The following is a 19,088-nucleotide window of genomic DNA, read 5'->3' on the forward strand; positions in this document are numbered from 1 at the left end:
ATAAATAAAATAATAAAATAATATTATAATATTAATAATATGTTAATTTTTATAATATGATATTCTTTTAATTTTTATTGATAAAAAGTATTTTTTTTAATAATTGCAAGGAAATTATTTCTTGTATTATGTAATAGGGGTGCGATAGTAATTTTATACAAACTTTATTTTTTATCTTTTCATTTTTCTTCTCAACCAAATAAATAAGTTTTCCATCCTTTCACTTTTCTACACCCCAAACCAAACACACAAGAAAGAAAACTAAATCTCTTTTATCCTCCCACTTTTATATCCCTTCCCCATTTTCTATTCTCTCACTTTTCCACCATTTCAACCAAATGGACCCTTAGACTCAACGCCCAATTTCTCACAAAATTTTAAACCCAATTTCTATAATGAAGAGCTATGGAGTGACCTAAAAGCCTAGAGCTAAGACCTTCTCAATTCTATCAAACTTCTCCCTCTTTAATTGCCAAATTCCATGAGAAGAGTCTAAATCCAATATGCACAAAGAAACCTTCTAAGTTCTTGGTGCTATTTGGTGTTTGGAAAAATTGAAGCAATCCCTAAATCTCTAAGGGGCCTTTGAGTGGCTAAGGAGACTTTGTCTTGATATTGGTGGATAAATTCGTGGATCCAAAGACTAACTAAAAGAAAAGATTTGAGGAATTAATTGCTAGTTGGTGCTGGAGGCTCAAGTACATAGTCATTACTTAACTTACAAGGTTCTATAAGTTATTTGTATTGCAACTATTCTTGTTTAGTGGATGGTTTGGTGCTATAGGCCCTGAGAGTTTTTTTTTGCCCAATTTTCGGGTTTTTCTCTCTGCAAACACTGTGTGGGGTGTTTTTGTTGTGATTGGGATTTGTTGTTGTGTTTAATGTCCATGCATATTTTTATTGGCTAATGACTTAAACAGTGGACTTAATTATAAGCTTAAAATTGACTTCAGCTGTAATATGGGGGGCCTAAAATTGTATCTCTCGCAGGTAAGTACTTTGGTGGAGTAAAGATTTGATGACAAATATCGTCAAGTGTCAACACACTCACTCAGCGTTCTCAAAAAAAAGGAAAGAATAACCTCCTGGTGGTAGTTATATAAGTTCTATATATATATTGCGTTTTGACCAACTATAAAGTTCTATTCATATTGATTTGTTCCATCACTATCTCATAGAATTATTGTGATGTGAACAGCATAAATGCTTCACAAGACACAAACATCCACTAAGATTGTATTTGGTATATAAGAGCATCACCAATAGATTAGACATTTTCTCATCCAAATTGTAAGGAATTCACCATATATGAGCATAGATAAGGTATCAATTAAAACTGAAGAAAATAAATAAAAGGAAAATAGTTCAAGGAATAAGAAAAAAAACGATTCGATGTGTTTTTTTTTTTTTTTTTTTCAGAGAGGGAATGAAAGGAGAGAAACAAAAGACAAGAATACAAGCAAGAAGAGTAAGAACTTACGGATATGTAGAATTGCAGCAATTGGCTGTTGTGAAGTAAAGCTCTAAAACCTCTTGAAACAACGCTCCTGATAGAGTTCTAATAGAAAATTTTCTTATTTTGTAGTATTTGTTATTGTGCTTTGGCAATGCTCTCTCAACTTTGTATGAGGAAAAAACGATTCCAATGTCTTCTTTTATCCTTACTACTACCGACTTATTAAATCTTGACTTTGCTTTTTTGGTTTCTTTAGGTGTGGGACATGTGGGATGAACCTAATTATTAGTGCTATGTGCAAAGTAATTTACACCATTAAGAAAATAAAAGAGATTCATCCAAAAAAATAAAAAAATAAAAGAGAAGAATATATGAGTAAGTTCCTGGTAACTAGTATAAGTATTGTTTAGAGAAATTTTTAATTTTTTTTGGAAACAATGTCGGATTCAGATCCTATTATATAATTGCCTTTTTAATAAAGGAACGGCCTCTATTATTTCCGTGTTTGTGAAAGAGAAAAGAGGGGGACACTTGTTTGTTTATTTATTGAAAAAGAGTAGGTTTAGCTTCATGGTGATCCGCTGTAAAGTTTGTTAATATTGTTTTCTTCACTTTCGGGTCTGTTTGGATACAGTTAATTTTGTTGAAAATTGAAAATACTGTAACAAAATAATTTTTAAATATGTAAATAGTACCGTAAAATTCATTTTTAATTTTTTTTTTTCTGAATAAAGTGATTGTAGGTCCTGTAAACAGTGCATGAAAAGTGTGTGAACAGTATATAAATAGTGCTCTATGTCTCTTGAAGCAGTGAAACGCGTGCAAAAAAAAAAAAAAAAAAAAAAAAAGGAAATGCGCAGACGTGAAACGCGCCGACGCAGACGCTAAATGCTCTGGTGGAAAACTTTTTTATTTATTTTATTTTTAAATACCAACTTTGTACGTGGAAAGTTGAAAAGCTTGATCACCAATAAATGCCAGTACTTTCGGTGGAAAATTCTACCCTCCAAGTGAGGCTCACTTCCACTTCCAGGGAAAATTTTCTTAGGAGCATGGTAAATTCCATGGCCTTTCGGTGCTCTTTTTTATTTGTGTGTTGACCTTGCATTGACCCCTTTTTTTAGAAAGATTATCCAGTGGGGCAAAACTATTTTCGAACATGTGAGAGTGTGAGACACGGGATGAACTTAATTAGGGCTATATGCAAGTAATTTACTCTCCCATTAAGTAAAGAGAAGAAAGATAAGTTTAAGGTAACTAGTAAAGTTTTGTTTACGCGTTATCATGCTTTTATGAGACATGGGATGACAATTACTGCTTTTATGAGACATGGGATGACAATTACTCTTACATATTCTACGTAATTTTCTAAAAGTCCTATTCTAATTGCTTTTTGAAAAACTATGAAAAGTTATTCTTATTCAAATGCTTAGTGGAATCTAAAAACTTTATGACTAATACATTCACTAATTAATTTAATATAAGCATAGTGCAAAATAACTATGCACTTCAGGTCACAAATAATATATTTGAGAAAAAAAAAGTACATATATAGGGTGAATTAGACATTTATTTAAGAACAAATAATGTGAGAAAAAAAAAAGTGAGAACTAAGAGCAAGCAAAGTTCATAATCGACATCAAGATCATTGATATTAGAGCTGCTTTAACATCAACTGAAGAGTCTTTACCATTTCAAATTGATGACTATGCTTCTTTAAAATGAATAATAGGATCATTCGTCAAATAACGTAATTGTTCTTTAAAAAACTGAACATGCCAATTAATGAAAGGGTGTCCAAAAAATCCAGGCTGATAATAGCAAATTAATCTATTCCATGCCTTTTCATGAAGTGTTGTCATTGGTTCCATTTTTTTCATTGAATTGTTTGTTGATTTTTCAAATTTTAGAGAAAAACTTTTACATTTATATGAGGTAAAAAGTAAAAATTTCACTATGTAGGATTATATTGGGCTTATTTCTTTGCAGACTGAGGGTATGTATATAACTACATTGTTTGTCATTTTTTGATCTTTGTGAATGATGTTGCCATTAATCTTTTCCCTTTTGTACAAAGTTTACCTTTCACCAGGGCAATGTATGATGAAGATACTGCAAGGCAATGAAAAAGAAAAAAAAAAAGAGAGACAATAATTGAAGAGGAAAACTATTAGTATTAAGTTGAAGAGTTGAGAAAAGTTGTAGGAAGCTTCACGATTGGAATTAACTTCTTGGTGACCAGCATGGATTGAGATCACTAATGCAATCACTAAAAATGGTTGAGATTGATAGTTGCAAAAAAGCAACTTTTTAATCTCAACCATTAATTAAAAAAAGTTCAGAAAAAATTTGTGAGACAAAGGAAGGTAAATTGCACCCGATGCAATACCTACCGGATCCTAATTTGTTATTGAGAAGTTGTGGACAGTGATGGTTTGTACTTTGTACTTTAATGAAGTGTTGAGTTCTATTCATGTTAGAGAGCTTAGGAAAGTTCCTCGAAGTTTCCGGATTGACTCTTAGTCCACTTGTAAAAATATCAAAATTATAACTTTATTTACGCTTTTCATGATTTTCATATGGTAAATAAGTCTAGTCACAGCAACGTATCTTTTGGATCCTATCTATCTATCTATATATATATATATATATATATATATAGACGATTATTCAAAGCAATTATGTGACATCATGACAATGATTAAATAAGAAAAAGTGACATCGTGATAATGGTGAATTCCATAATTAATTTAGACAGACCCGAGTTTCTTGAAAAAAAAAAGAAAAAAAAGAAAAAAGAAAAAAGAAGACAGACCCAAGAAAAGATCTATTGATTTGTTTAATGCTATATACAGACTGGCTCTAGCTATTTGGGGCCAAAGGTGATATTTTAAAAGGAGTTTTTTCATTTATTTATTATTTAAATGTCTATTAAATACTAATAAATTTTTATTTAAAATTTATTTTTCTTATATTTTGATGTTCTTATTAAGAATTTTTATATTACAATCTATTTGAACATCATTATAATTATTTTTTATTCTCAACTTCCTGTTGTATCATTTCATTATATGCTAACAACTTTTTTATATAAATTTCTTGTTTACTTGTGATTAGTGAACTAAAGTTTTTTGTCATAACTGGTTAATTTCTAGTAACAAATTTATTTAGAGATCTTTTTTTTTTTTTTAATTTTAAATTCAATTAATTATTTTTTAATTATGTTGAGCCTAAAACAATTTAGGGTGGTTAGTGTCACAAATATGTTTTAAGGATAAAAAAAATCATAATATTTTTAAAATTTATATATAATAATTACTTTTTTCTAGGTTAGCCAGTGGTCAAGCAGGAAAATAAGTGTTATTCAAAGAAGCTGAAAAAGAAAAAAATTAATTAATTTTTTAAATGACAGAATATGATTTTAAATTTTTTAAAATTATATATATAGAAAGAGAGAAATATGTGATTAGCTTAGAATTAACTTACCTAAAACTACTTAAACTGATCTACTTAACTAACTAACTAACTGTCAAACTCCGTCAAAATCATAACTTTAATTAACTTTATTACGCTTTTCCTGATTTTCATCAAGTAAAATTTCCAAATATTTCTAAAATCAAAACAAAATATTATCTAACTTTTATGGCCGGCTTGAATTGAGAAGAGGGAGAGGAAGTAGAGTAAAGTTGGCTGAAAATCAACTGCTCGTTGGGACCAGATAATTGAGCTTTCTTTGGTTTCCTCGCACTTGCTCCACTCCTAAAAAATTAAAAATATCTAAGTTACTGACTTTTTATTCTTTTCATGATTTTCATAACGTGAAATCTCTAAGAATTATTTAAGAAAAAAAAAATATTATCTGACCATGAAACATATACTGAGGCGAAGGCGAAATTTTAACAAATCAAACTGTTGAACAATTTTAGATTCTTTTCATAATGCTTTTTAGCGAATTCTATTCTTTACAATAAGTTTACTAATAAGTTGGTCGCTTTGGTTTGGTGGAGCATCCATTAAACATATGACACAACCCCTTACTACTTAGCTCATTGGTACTACCAACCAATTAAACAAGAACAATACACTGAAGTCCTGCAATTAAAACAACTGGTTCTATTATCTGTTGTATACTTAGGTTATATTAAACTTTATAATAGTAATTTTTTAGGGGTCATCGGCTTTTAAAAAAAATTGGGAAGTGGGACAATAGGTGTAGCTTCATGGTTATCTGCTAAAAGTATGTTGATATTGATTTTTTCCACTTAGAAGTAAAAATCATAGTGTGGACTGCAAAAATGCTTTAGTAGAATTTGATCATCAATACATGCAGTAGTATTGGGAGGAAAACTCTACTCTCCTTGATTGTAGTGTTCTACTTTGGCCCACTTCTAGTTCCAGGGAAGATTATCCCATTGAGCGAGGTAAACTCTATGCACTTTCGTGCTCTTTTTTATTTTTGTGTTCACCTCCATGACCCATTTCCCGGAAAGATTATCTGATGGGGCATCTATTCTCAAACATGTGAGACAGTGCATGTGTGGATTCTAATCTCGTGAGAGATTACATCACTTGACCAGTTTACAAATAGAGAAAATAGAAGACACATATTGTCATCATGTGAGCCTTTTTTTTTTTTTTTTTTTTTTTTTTGGGCTGAATGAAAAAAAGGGGGTCTCCGGTGTGAGCTCATCGACCCCATATCACACGATGACAATTGATAATACCATGTGTACCACATGGGCCTTGCTGGTGCTATCGCTCAAACCAATCATCTCTAGATGTTGGGATAAGGACTCCTACCATCAAAACATACCCCTGTGTGGTGTCATCACTAGAGTGTGTGACTAGGAAAAAATTTCAATTTATTTTGCTTTTCTATAATATAATATAGAGGCCATTATAAGGAATGGTCAGCATAATTTGATTTTTTTTTTTTTTTTTTTGGATATAAGAAATTTGTCTCATCAAACTATTTCATTTTCTATCCTTATATAAGACACCTAGAAAAAAGTAACATAGCTACGATTTAAGTTCACGAGGGAGAAATTTATAACTATCATACATGTATCAAGAGCTATCGTCTGCTTCTGATAATAACTTTTTATCATTAGACCAAGATACTAATCGGTTTTTGGTGTAGGCGGGGATTGAATTCTAAATATCTTATTCAACCATCAGAGACTTTACTAGTTGAGGAACCCACATACATGCATTTTTATATACTCACAAACATATGTAAATTTATACGAGCTTACACGAACAAGCACAACACATGCATTATAATTTTTATATATAATATTTAAGGCCAATTTATATAATAAAATACCACTCATGAGAATATGAAGCAGTATTTTTAATGTTAGCAAACTCATAAAAATATAGTATATCTATTATATAGTATATAAAAGAGTAAGTTGTATTGTATTTTCTTAGTCAAAATTCCTCTTATAATTCTCAATAATGATTTTTAATAATTCCATGATCATCAATACAGTTTATATCCATTTTTGTTAGACTCATAAAATGATTAAATTATTACAATTTTTAACCATATAGTAATCATTTGTGCGTCTAAACTTTTAAAGAAAAGAATATCATTTTTTTAAGTTTATATAATTAGTTCCAAATTTGATTAGTTATACATTTTTATGAAAAAAAAAATCAAAACATAAATAATTTAAAGTTAAACTCATAACACTTTGAAAGGTAGACAATCGGTTTTATATCTTCTTCCTCTTGAATTATAATTTTTTCTTCTATATTTATTTATTTACCCTTTATTTTATAACTTGTGAACATTAGATTTTAATTTGATGTAACAGGAAACCCGCTGGACTCCCTTGATTCCATTGTAGTTGGAACCCTACAGACCCATAATTGGTTAACCACAACTAAATTAGGCCAATATAAAGTCCGAAGTTTTTGATGTTTGAATAAGATATCTAAGATTCAATTTTTACCTACACCAAAAATCGATTAGTGTCTTCTTTTGATAATAAAAAAAGATATAATTATCAGAATCAGATACCATAGATTGAAATTGTTTAAAACTTTATCCTAAAAAAAAAAGAAAGAAAGAGCATATCTATTGCAGATTTTATTTTATTTTTAATTTAAATATAATTAAATAAATAATCTAATGTTATTTCAACTATACCATGTAATATTGTTCAGATGGTTGGATAAAGATTCCCTTGCAGTATTAATCTTGATTAGTTACTTTAATAAAACAAAAGCAATCCATTCACTTTGTGACCTCTACAAAGCCACTTTATCTGCCATTACCAAACAACTTTTCCTCACTATGATAATTTCTCAGCATCTTCCGCTAAAGAAGAGGTAACTGATTGATGTCCCCTTCTTGTCCTTTAGCGAATTGACCTGAAAAGAAAAGTCCTCATGATTCCTTCCTCGTCATTTTCACTTATGCTACATGAAAAAGCCAGTACTTTCTGGAAAGTTGAAAAGCTTGATCATCAATAAATATTAAATGCCAGTACTTTCGGTGGAAAATTCTACCCTCTTTGATTTTAATGCTTACTTTGCATTGACCCACGTCAAAAAATCCACCGACCCACTAAACGCAACACATAGTTTCAAAGGAATAACTCGTAGTATATCCTAATAAATCTTAGAACCACAATTTTATACAAAAAGTACTTCAAATAAAATTTTAAAATGAAGTAAAACAATTAGAAGGAAGATAAATTAGAGAAGAGGGAAAGCATTTTGTCGTGGAGATTTTTATTTCAAGGAGGGAAATAAAAGGCACAAATGTGTACAATTGGTTATAAAGCTCTAGTTTCTCAAAAAAAAAAAAAAAAACAAGGGTTATAAAGCTCTAGAACCTCTTAAAACAGTGCTTCTGGATACAATTCTAAAGTTACTTTTCTTTTATCCTTAATTAATACCCCGAGAGTCCCCGACTAGTTATTCTTATATGCATTTACTCTTGACTTTGCTTTTTTGGTTTTCTTCTTTAAACGTGTCATATCATATGGGATGAACTTAATTAGTGTAATATGTAAATAATTTACTCCCCCATTAAAAAAATAGGAGAGAAAAAAGTGTAAGTTCGTGGTAACCAATATAAAGTTTTGATTACACTTTATTTTGCTTTTATTAGAACTTTTTTACTTGCTTTAGAGTTTTTTTTTTTTTTTTTTTTTTTTTTTTTTTTTTTTAATTTTTGGGACAAGTATGTGAGAGGAAATTTGATAACAATTACTTTACACATTCTGTGTGGTTGAAAAGAAAGAAAAGAGTAACTTCTTAGTGGCTAGCTATAAAGTCCTGTTTATATTGCTTTTTGACCTACCATAAAGTTATATTCATATTGCTTTCTTTCTATCTATTTAGAATCAGTTTGTCATCGTGATGATCAAAAGGTGACTCCACCGTGGTGATCAACGCTCTCAAAAGGAATGACGAATCCTTATCTTCATTTGGTCACATTCTTGCTTCGGCCAAATCCTTAACAGATGTCAGTTGTATTACTTTTTCCCATACTCGTAGAATTGGCAATACTGTTGCTCATAACCTAGCAAAACATGCAAAACATGTGATAGGTTTTCAGGTGTGGATGGAGGATGTTCCTCCACATCTCCATTCTGTACTTTTCGCCGATTATGGCTGACTTAAATGATATTCATAGTCTTCTTTCTCAAAAAAAAAAAAAAAAAGTTTGTCATCGTGATGAGTCACTCATAAATGCTTTAGTGGAATCTATAAACTTTATGACCAATAATGCACCCACTAATTTTATTTAGCATAAGCAGTGAGTAAAGTAGCTAAAACATTTTATTGTGGAGATTTTATTTCAAGAAGGGAAATAAAACACATAAATGTGTGCAATTGGTTATAAAGCTCTAGAACCTCTTAAAACAACGCTTCTGGATACAGTTCTAAAGTTACTTTTCTTTTATCCTTAATTAATACCCCGACTAGTTATTCTTAAATGCATTTACTCTTGACTTTGCTTTTTTGGTTTTCTTCTTTAAATGTGTCATATCATATGGGATGAAGTTAATTAGTGAAATATGCAAATAATTTAATCCCTCATTAAAAAAATAGAAGAGAAGAAAGTGTAAGTTCGTGGTAATCAGTATAAAGTTTTGATTACACTTTATTTTGCTTTTATTAGAAATTTTTTACTTGCTTTAGAGGAAACTTTTTATTTTAGTACGTGAGTGGAAATTTGACTCTATCCATTTTGCGTGGTTTTTTTTTTTTTTTTTTTTGATACTATTCAGAAAGATATAGCTACAAAAAGTTTCGATTGACCATACAGCAGTGAATTGGCATAGTGATTGCCAACTTAGCTAGGCTACTGACATTACTAATTACAACTCTTGGAACGTAGATAGTGTGATAGGAAACATCACTTTGAGCTAAGAAAGCCCAGTCAGTCAACAAAACTCTCCCCTTCCAGCTGGGAGGCCAAATACTATTACATTATGCGTGGTTGAAAAGAAGGAAAAGAGTAACTTTCTTGTGACTAGCTATAAAGTCTTCTGTTGATATTGTTTTTTGACTAACTATAAAGTTTTGTTCATATTACTTTTTTTTCTATCTATTCAAAATCATAATGCCATCATGATGAGTCACTCATAAATGCTTTAGTGAGTTTATGACCAATAATATACCCACTAATTAATTAATTCTCTGCAGAGTACGTATATATACCTGTTTGTCGATTTTGGATCTTTGTGAGTGATGTTGCCATTATCTTGCTCTTTGGTATAAAGGTGAGACCTTTCACTATGTATAACACATGATGCAGTTATTTTCTATTTGCTTTTTGTGCAAAGCAATGTTTACCCATGAGATTTGGGAATTAAATTTTTTTACTTAACTTATTTTTAGTGGGTTCTAGTTAGCTAAATTAGTAAAGTCTCTAATGGTTGAATAAGAGATTTGGGGTTCAATCCCCGCCTATATAAAAAATTAATTGGTGTCTTTGTCTGACGATAAAAGAGTTATTATTAGGAGCGGATGCCATAGGTTAGAACTTGAAACTCTAAAAAAAAAATTTGTATATTAATTGCTAGTAATAAATTTAGAGATCTTTTTTTTTTTTTTTTTTTTTCTAATTCAAGTAATTATTTTTTAATTATGTTGGGCCTCAAAAAATTTAGGGTGGTCCAAATATATTTTAAGGATAAAAAAAATCATAATATTTTTAAAATTTATATATAATAATTACTTTTTTCTAGGTTAACTAGCGGTACCAAATAGAAGGAAAATAAGTATTATTTAGAGAAGCTGAAAAAGTAAAAATTTTAATTTTTTTTTTAAATGACACAACATGATTTTAATATATTTTTCAATTACATATATAGCTCTTCTTTAATGGCAAAATGATCTCGATATTGTCGTGCCATTAAATTATAAAACGGTGTTGTTTAACGTAAAGGGGTAATTATTGAGTACTCTCGGAATACCATAAATGCGTACTCCCCTCTCTCATATAACTGTGGGTCCCACTATTTAAATTTATGGTGGGACTCACAATTCATGTGAGAAGAGGGAGTATGCATTTATGATATTCTCGGAGTATTCAATAATTTTCCAACGTAAAGAGCCATTAAATTCAAAAACAAGAAGTGGGCTTTTCATGTTTTAGGAAAGCAGAATCATAAACAACTAGGACTATTCTACTAATAAATTTAAGAATGGGCATTGGGTATTGCCGTATTGAAATCAAAGAGAGAGTCAACAAATCGTTTGTTAAAACAAAGTAAGTAGATGTGAAAGTGAGAAACTTATTCAACTATGTTAAACAAAATGGAAGATAAGTACTGTACACACAATTTTCGTAAAAGAAGAATCACACGATCACGAAATAGTGTAACAAATTATCAATTGTATTGATTTGTATATATGTGAGTACAATCATTTGTATGAATCTTTACAATGAAAGAGTACAATAAATTCCTCTGATTTAATCTCCAAGAAACATTATGATCCGAAGGGGCTATGAAGCTTGATCTTGAATCGTGCTTTGATGTCTCCAAGTTGAATGAATAGTTGAATGTGCTTGATTTGATGTGAGGGCCGTTGGCTTGATCTTGAACTAGATTAAAGGAGAATCCCCACTTTGATTTGAAGAAATATGAATAGGCCTTGATGAACAATGGAATTCTTGTAAACTTTAGAGATGACTCTTTATTTTGGTAGAGTGTCAGTAGTAGGGGTGTTTGCGGTGCAGTGCGGTGCAGTTTGGTTTTGGGCCATTTTTAGCACCGCACTTTGCGGTACGGTTTAGCTAAAACCATAACTGCACCTTACCTTACCTTGTTTTTGTGGTTACATGTGCTGTGCGGTACGGTGTGGTGCGGTTTAGAGTTTAGTCAAAACCATAACTGCACCGCACCTTACTTTTGCAGTCACATGTGCGATACTATGTATAAGATGCGGTTTCTATATATATAAGTTTTTACTCTCCCATTAAGAAAAAGAGAAGAAAGTGGGGTCTAGTTAGTTCAACTGGTGAAGTTTCTTATGGTTGAAGAAGAGATTTTGGAACTTTCTCAAAAAAAAAAAAAAAAAAAAAAAAAAAAAAAAAAAAAAAAAAGAAAAAGAAAAAAGAAAAAAGAGAAGAAAGATTAAGTTTCAGGTAACTAGTAAAGTCTTGTTTACGATTTATCATGCTTTTAAGATATTTTTATTATTTTTGGATTAGCATTGTAGTGGAAATTTGATGACAATTACTCCTACACGTTTTGTGTAATTTCTTAGAAGTCCTGCTCTAATTTCTTTTTGAAAAACTATAAAGTTATTTTTATTTAAAAGCTTAGTGGAATCTGAAAACTTTATGACTAATACATCCACTAACTAATTTAATATAAGCAAAGTGCAAAATAATTATTCACTTCAGGTCATTGATAACTGTAGGGTCACAATTTTAGGACCCAAGTCCAAGGTGTATGGAGTCTTGGTCCAATGAGCCCAATACAATGAATTTATAGATAATGGGTTAGAAACTTGGATCCTAGCGAATCAGACGATCGACTAACAAGTCTAAGTGATAAAGAAAGAAGAAATAACAGTGGTTTACTTTGGAGAGACGTCCTCGGATTTTATCCGAGGAGGTTGATTCCTAATATATTGTTCATAATCCTTTGTTACCAATCCGCCCCCCCTTGTTCTTCCCTTCTCCTCTATTTTATACTATCTCCCTCACATTTCCACCGTTCATGTGTAGATTTAGATTGGTAGTGCTGATACTTGTCTCATCAGCCCATCCCTAAAGTCGTTAGAAGTGGTTGTAAAGGCTGAAAAGTATGGTTCTGTTAGTTGCAGAGTACTTAATGCAATAGTAGCAGCTTTCTCATAGATATTTCTATGTCTCCTTTTGTCCTTTTCTTTTTTAGTACTTATCCTATTCTATGGAATGGCCTAGAGTGTCACTCTAGATGGCAGGCCGTTCCCTTTGTCCTCGGCCTTACCTATCCGAGGAGGAGTTCTTCCTTGGACTGGGCTTTTGGCCTAACATATACATTGGTATGAGCTCCCTGGTCTATCACCCCCACAATAACAATGATAAGGATGTGTAACTGTGTTTGCACTTGGTTTCTGTTTTACTCTTTTTTCTTTCTTATTTAGAGTAATTTCTTTTGGGGTTTCTTAGTAAGGCTGATTTTTATTTTTTGGTCTCTCTATGATAAGTAGGAATAATTTTATGACAAAAGGCAAAGGGTGCAAATAAACTATAGACATTTAGAAACTAAAAATGAAGAGAGTAAAAAATATTGTAGGGAAAAAAATAGTGAAGGCTAGGAACAAGCAAAGTTCGTAATTGACATCAAGATTATTTATATTAGAGTTGCTTTGACATCAACTGAAGAATCTTTACCCTTTCAAAATAATAACTATGCTTCTTTAAAATGAATAATAGGATTACTCTGCAAATAACGTAATTGTCCTTTAAAAAAATGAACATGCCAATTAATGAAGCAGTGTCCAAAAAATCGAGGCTGGTAATAGCAACTTAATTTGTTACATGCCTTCTCATGAAGTGACTTCATTGCTTCCAAGGTTTTCAGAACCGGACCGGACCGGGAGGTCGGACCGTGAAAATCGGGAATCGGGATGAAAACCGATTTTTTAAGCATAAAGAACCGGATTTTTTGTTAATTCCATGAACCCTTAAAACCAGCGTTGGACCCCACGAACCAGTGAGAACCGTGCGGTCCAACCCCTTAACAATTTTTTTTTTTTTTAAAACAACTTAATACAATTTTATTCTTCTTAATTAAACTATCCATTTCTTACAAGAAATAAAAAAAATTATAATTAAAATCCTTCAAAGATATTCAACTTTATTTCAAAAATTAATCATAAATTTTAATGTTTTCATGGTTATTATTTTATTTTATTAACTTTTTTATTTAATTATTAAATATATGCTTGAAAATCATTAAATTTCCCTCACATATATAGATATATTGTCAATTTTACTAGTTTTATAAATTTAATATCTATATTTAGTCTTTAATTTATTATTAAATGAATTATGACATCATCACGGTTTGACCTTTGTTCGACCTCAAAAACCTTGAACCTCTCCTTTTTACGGTTCAATGAATGGTTCGGGTCTGAAAACCTTGTTTGCTTCCACTAAGGGGACACCACTGAGGTACAAACTCTATATAACCTCTACAAGCGCGCCACTTGGCTTCCTACCGTAATTGTCCTAGAATCTTTGGAATCCTTCAATTGTGATTTCCTCCAATACTCTTGCTTGCAAAAGACCAGAACTCCTGGCACTCTAATGACACTCTCGGAAGTGTTGACTGTAGTGAACATCACTGGATAAATGGCTCTGTGATTTCAGTCTCACTAACACTTACTTTGGGCTTGAAATATGAGTGGCCTAATAATATGGGTATTTCAACGAAGCTTAAGGCATTGGGTTCTCAGGGTAATTCAAAGAAGCAAGAACCAATTAAAGAGAAGGGGAAATTTTAGGAAAAATGGACAAAGACTCTCTTAATCTTGCTCAGCACCAAAATCAAAGATTACTGAAAACCCAAGCCCACTTCAACTCAAAGACCCCAAAGGCCTCACTCTTTTCTCATAACCATGGACCCAAGGAAGCTTCCCAAGAGCTAGAGAGAACTGAGGCTCAGCAATGAATTAAGATTATATTTGAGTCCTCACCAAGATCCATTAATAAATAATAAATCATTAGCTGAATATCAATAATATGTCAAAATTAAATATGTACTTTTTTTAATCTTCATATGTATATATATCTGTTGAATTTATAATAGAAGACGATAGTATATGAGGATTGTGCATTAGTTCTTAAGGCAGACACTTTACAGTATAAAAACCAACTAAAATAATATCTCAAATTTACATCTTCGCAACTTAAACGGTTGGATTTTTCAATAAGATAAATCAGAATTGTTATTGCTTTGAGCTTTCATAATCACAAAGAATACCTAATGCACATGAACAACTATTATTTTAGTAACCTATCATCCCAAACAGTATTTCCCATTATGAAAGAAGTTGCCACGTTATCAACAATTAAGCATTGAAATCAACTGTGAAATGGATCACATCATATAAGTTGCAAAGGGACAATCAAGTGAAAATTTGATTCAATAGGATGATTTTTAAAATTAGGCTTTTGTTCACAAGTGTCTTAGACAATCATTAAAGAGGCTTCAAAGTTCAAACGGGCTCTAGCTACCTACTTCGAGAAACAGTAAAAATTCATTAAAGTATGAACTTTTAGTTAAAGAGTGCCTTGACTCCTAAAAAAAGTGACTTGATTGTGTTATAAAATTTTTACTTAACAAGACCCATAAAATAATAGTGAGAAGTATTATCAAATCAAACTGTTAACCAATCAAACTCTTTTTAGAAAGCTTATTCCTGGTTGAGTTAGTATAATGTGATAGAATGTTTTACAAAAAGTTTACTCAGGCCATGAGTTTGATGTAAAGACGAAAAATCTCAGGCAAAGCTCGAAGTCACAATGCAGTCTGTAGCTGAGATTGACCCTCAGCTCGGCTACAGCTTTCATTGTAACTATCAGGCCTCTATTTTCTATTTTGCGGGCGTTTAATTAATTTTTGGATTACATTTTTTTTTATTCACCCAAAAAGAGAGAGAGAGAGAGAGAATTCTTGCTTACTTGCTTACTTGTTGGTTGTCTGAAGTTCAGGTCTTTGTCATTAGTGGTGAACCCTTTCAGTAGCATTGGCAGTTGGGTAAATAAATGGTTGTTCTTGATTGTTGCAAATAATTTTGAATTATGCGTTACATCATAGATTGTAAATGTTAAATGATGATTTGGGAATAATGTGAGCTCTGTACAGATTTCCAAGTTTAAGAAGTCCTATATTCTACCAGTGGCTGATGTGTTGCAACTCTTTAATATTACTTTGGGTTAGGGAACTTAAAACCTTAATATTAGTACACTTATTATAAACTGAAAAGATTTTTTTTTTTTTTAAAAGAAGGAAACAAAAAAAGAAATGTCATGCTGTTTCATACACTTCTTTCATGCATAGCAAATTAGAAATTCAATAGGGGATACTCCTTTCTCTGGTTAACAAGAAAATATGCTTGCAGAAGAGATGAATGATGCAGAAAATATGCTTGCAGAAAATATCCTTTCTAGATTCTTTTGAATTGAAACACTTTGTGATCAACAATCATCACCCTATCCAAGCCAAGTTCTACTGGAAATTTCTTTAATGTTATAAGAGATGAATGATGCAGAGCAAAACAGCTAGGCTTCTAGCAGCTACTCAGCTGCATATGGCAGAACTGCAACACCTTCAAAATTTTCCTGCTAGCACATGATTTAGGCAAAACCACTCCATCTGCACCGTCTTTGCCAGTGTCGCTTAACTGTCAGCAACACCAGCTATCCCTCCACAACTGGACACACTCGCCTCGGTACTTTCCTATAGTTACTCTGATCCAAATGTGCATGATAGGCTTGTGCATACCTGGAAAACAAAGCTTTACTGAGCATTAAAAATTCATAAGCCAGCCTGTTTTGCACCCTCAAACATCACTTTGTTGAGGTTGTACCACAAGGCCAACAGATTTATGATATGACAATCTAGAGAACATCACATATTCCTGCTATTGAAAATGTAAATCCTCCATTCACTAAGTCAACAACTGCTTCAAAGAGCAAGGATAAATGCACAAAGTTCTAAGGGTCTAATCTGACCAAAACCATACAGGCATACAGCCCAAGAAAGACTACACTTCAGGAATAAATGATCCTTCCTCTTCCTCATAGCATAAGATATAGTTTCACTCACCATGTTTGGGAGTTGTATGAGGCCATATCAGCTTATCAGTAAACCGATATAATTAAACTGAACAATCCTGCATAAAAGGAGTTTTTAGCCATCTATATTACGAATTAACAGGGCACTTACATGTGGCAGCACCCATTTCCATCAAAACTTGACATCGGACACACATATACAATGTAACCTATCAAACTCCTAAATCTCTGGGAAAAAAAAACAAAACAAAAGAAAGAAAGAAAGAAAGAAAGAAAGAATAATATAACTATGAAAAAGCAGAGGAAAAAGATATCTGTTCTAAATAAGATTCAAATATTATTGAGGACTCACCAATGCTTCTGCACAAGCATCACATGGAAGAATGAGGTTTATGGTGATTTCCTAACTTTAAAAATAAAAGTAGGACATGGCCAAGGCCATTTAGTAATACTTACCATTCAATATGATATAATTTCCATAATTAACGAACAATGTTATGTATAAAATGAGTTCAAACTTTTAATATTACAAATCAATGGGGGCAATGCAAGTGATAGGCAGATACCAGCCTTTCCATTCAAAATTGACATTACAAATATTTTATTAAACTCCTGAATGTCTGAAAAAAATATACCAGGGGGAAACAAAATAAAGAAAGGAATGAAAAATCTAATTTACAAAAATACATGTCACTTTTAAATGAGGACAAGGAGGGCAGTGAGGAGGGTGGGGAGAGATTCAGAGTTTGCATACTCTGCAGATCTAAGTACTAGAATCCTTAGATTTGGGAAACTAGAAGCAGAAGGAGGATTGAGAAAAATATTACGTATCAAACTCAGAGACACTAACATTGTAGAAAAGAAAAGACAGAAAAGCAGCCCCATCAAAGGATTAGTAATGGTTAGATCAGGCTTTTCCATAACATGTGGAATGGTGGTGCAGACCATGTGTCAATGTAGGAGGAAAGACATTTGGTTAAGCAACAGCTGCGCAATGTGCGTAGGGGTATGGGATTGAAAATGGCATGGCGAAGAGTCTAAATTATGGACATTATATCCACAAAGCTAAGATTTTGATTCTGCCACCCAAAGTATGGGCCTAAATCAGGAATAGGGACAAGAGTTCAGAGATGCCTCCACTCGCTTGACAGAACACTTGTGGAGATAGCACCTTGGGTTGGTAAAAACGAGAGGATGTGGCAGTGTTACTGTTACTGAGGGCATTTTGTCAAGCAAAGGAGAGGGAACTCTGCAAGACCTTGCTCTCCCTCTCTCTAATTCTCTCTCCTCTGCACTCATTTTGCTTCCGATTCAGTGTGTGTGTGTGTGTTGCACTTTGTGGAGAGTTTCTATGCTTAATGAAAATTTGAGGGAGTGAAGTATAACTTTAAATGGAAAGAAACAACAATAAACCAGTACGTTTGGCAGCAAAAGCTTTCCAGTTTTGATGTATATTTGCTTTCAAGCAGATTATTTCTCTGCTTTATAAACAACAACAACAAGCTTTTTGTTGCAATCTTTTGTTCGTCTTAGTCAAATTTCTAGGAGTCTCATTAAAAACTCTAATCAAACATATAGTGGGTAATCCATGAATATTTTTACACAAGAAAAAGATATTGTAGCAACGAACAGAGCTTGAATTAAGAAGAAAGACAGTGACGTACAGGGAAAAAAGTTGATTAACCTTCAAGGTCACTTTCGCTTAGCTCTTCAGTCTTCACTACAGTCTTTGTACTCACTTGACTCCTCAAAGTCAGAGTTACCGTGGGCCATAATTTCTGGGAGTCTTGCAATCCTTTTTGGGTGAGGTTTGTCATTAGAGCTTCCAGCCCCATCATAGTCTTCACGGGTTCTCTTCGCTTCGTAACTTCCGCTGCTTCTCTCAGTCATATAGTTCGGTTAAGATCTTCAATGTCCTTCGCAACCCACATTTTTTCACCTAGTCCACTTGTTGGATAATTGTCATGTTCAGCTTTGCTTAAATAATTTCTTTCTACTGACACCACTCGTAAAATTATATATCAAAATTATGACTTTGGCCTTTGGGGCTGGTTGATTATTATCTTTTCTAAATTAAAAAATTTCCCCCCAAGCATAGCTTGAGTCTGTATCGGATTAGCATTTCAACTCAAATAATATAACTCCTTTTTAATAATTTAAAAAATTTTATGTATTGTAAAATTTTTCAATAATGAATTTAAATGATTTAATGATATTTTTTTTTATTAGACCTTACCAAATGGCTCCAATCTGACCCTTACAGGTTGGGTTGAGTTGATTTTTAGAGCTATTTTGGGTTATGTTAGCTTGGGTGAGAAATTTTTGGACTTGATGAGGTCAATACAGAATAAAAAGTTTCTCAAA

General features: G+C 32.1%; 1 protein-coding gene and 1 long non-coding RNA gene across 3 annotated transcripts in view; both read right to left on the reverse strand.

Annotated features, from left to right (window-relative positions):
• Window positions 1-19,088, reverse strand: part of LOC126700432 (TMV resistance protein N-like) — an 85,590-nt gene that overhangs the window by 14,311 nt on the left and 52,191 nt on the right. The window contains exon 1 of one of the 2 annotated variants that reach the window (XM_050398592.1): window positions 1,481-1,767. The exons of the other annotated variant lie outside the window; for it this stretch is intronic. The gene's annotated coding sequence lies outside the window, so the exon portion shown is untranslated. Of the gene's footprint in view, window positions 1-1,480; window positions 1,768-19,088 lie in introns of those variants that run through there. 2 annotated transcript variants of the gene reach the window in all.
• LOC126700474 (uncharacterized) lies at window positions 16,040-19,051 on the reverse strand. Its single transcript, XR_007647188.1, has 2 exons — window positions 18,389-19,051; window positions 16,040-16,431 (listed from the first exon to the last, which is right to left on the reverse strand). It is a non-coding gene; the product is annotated as an uncharacterized LOC126700474 (long non-coding RNA).

The sequence above is a fragment of the Quercus robur genome, chromosome 9 (genome assembly GCF_932294415.1).
Source record: "Quercus robur chromosome 9, dhQueRobu3.1, whole genome shotgun sequence".
NCBI classification, from domain to species: domain Eukaryota; kingdom Viridiplantae; phylum Streptophyta; class Magnoliopsida; order Fagales; family Fagaceae; genus Quercus; species Quercus robur.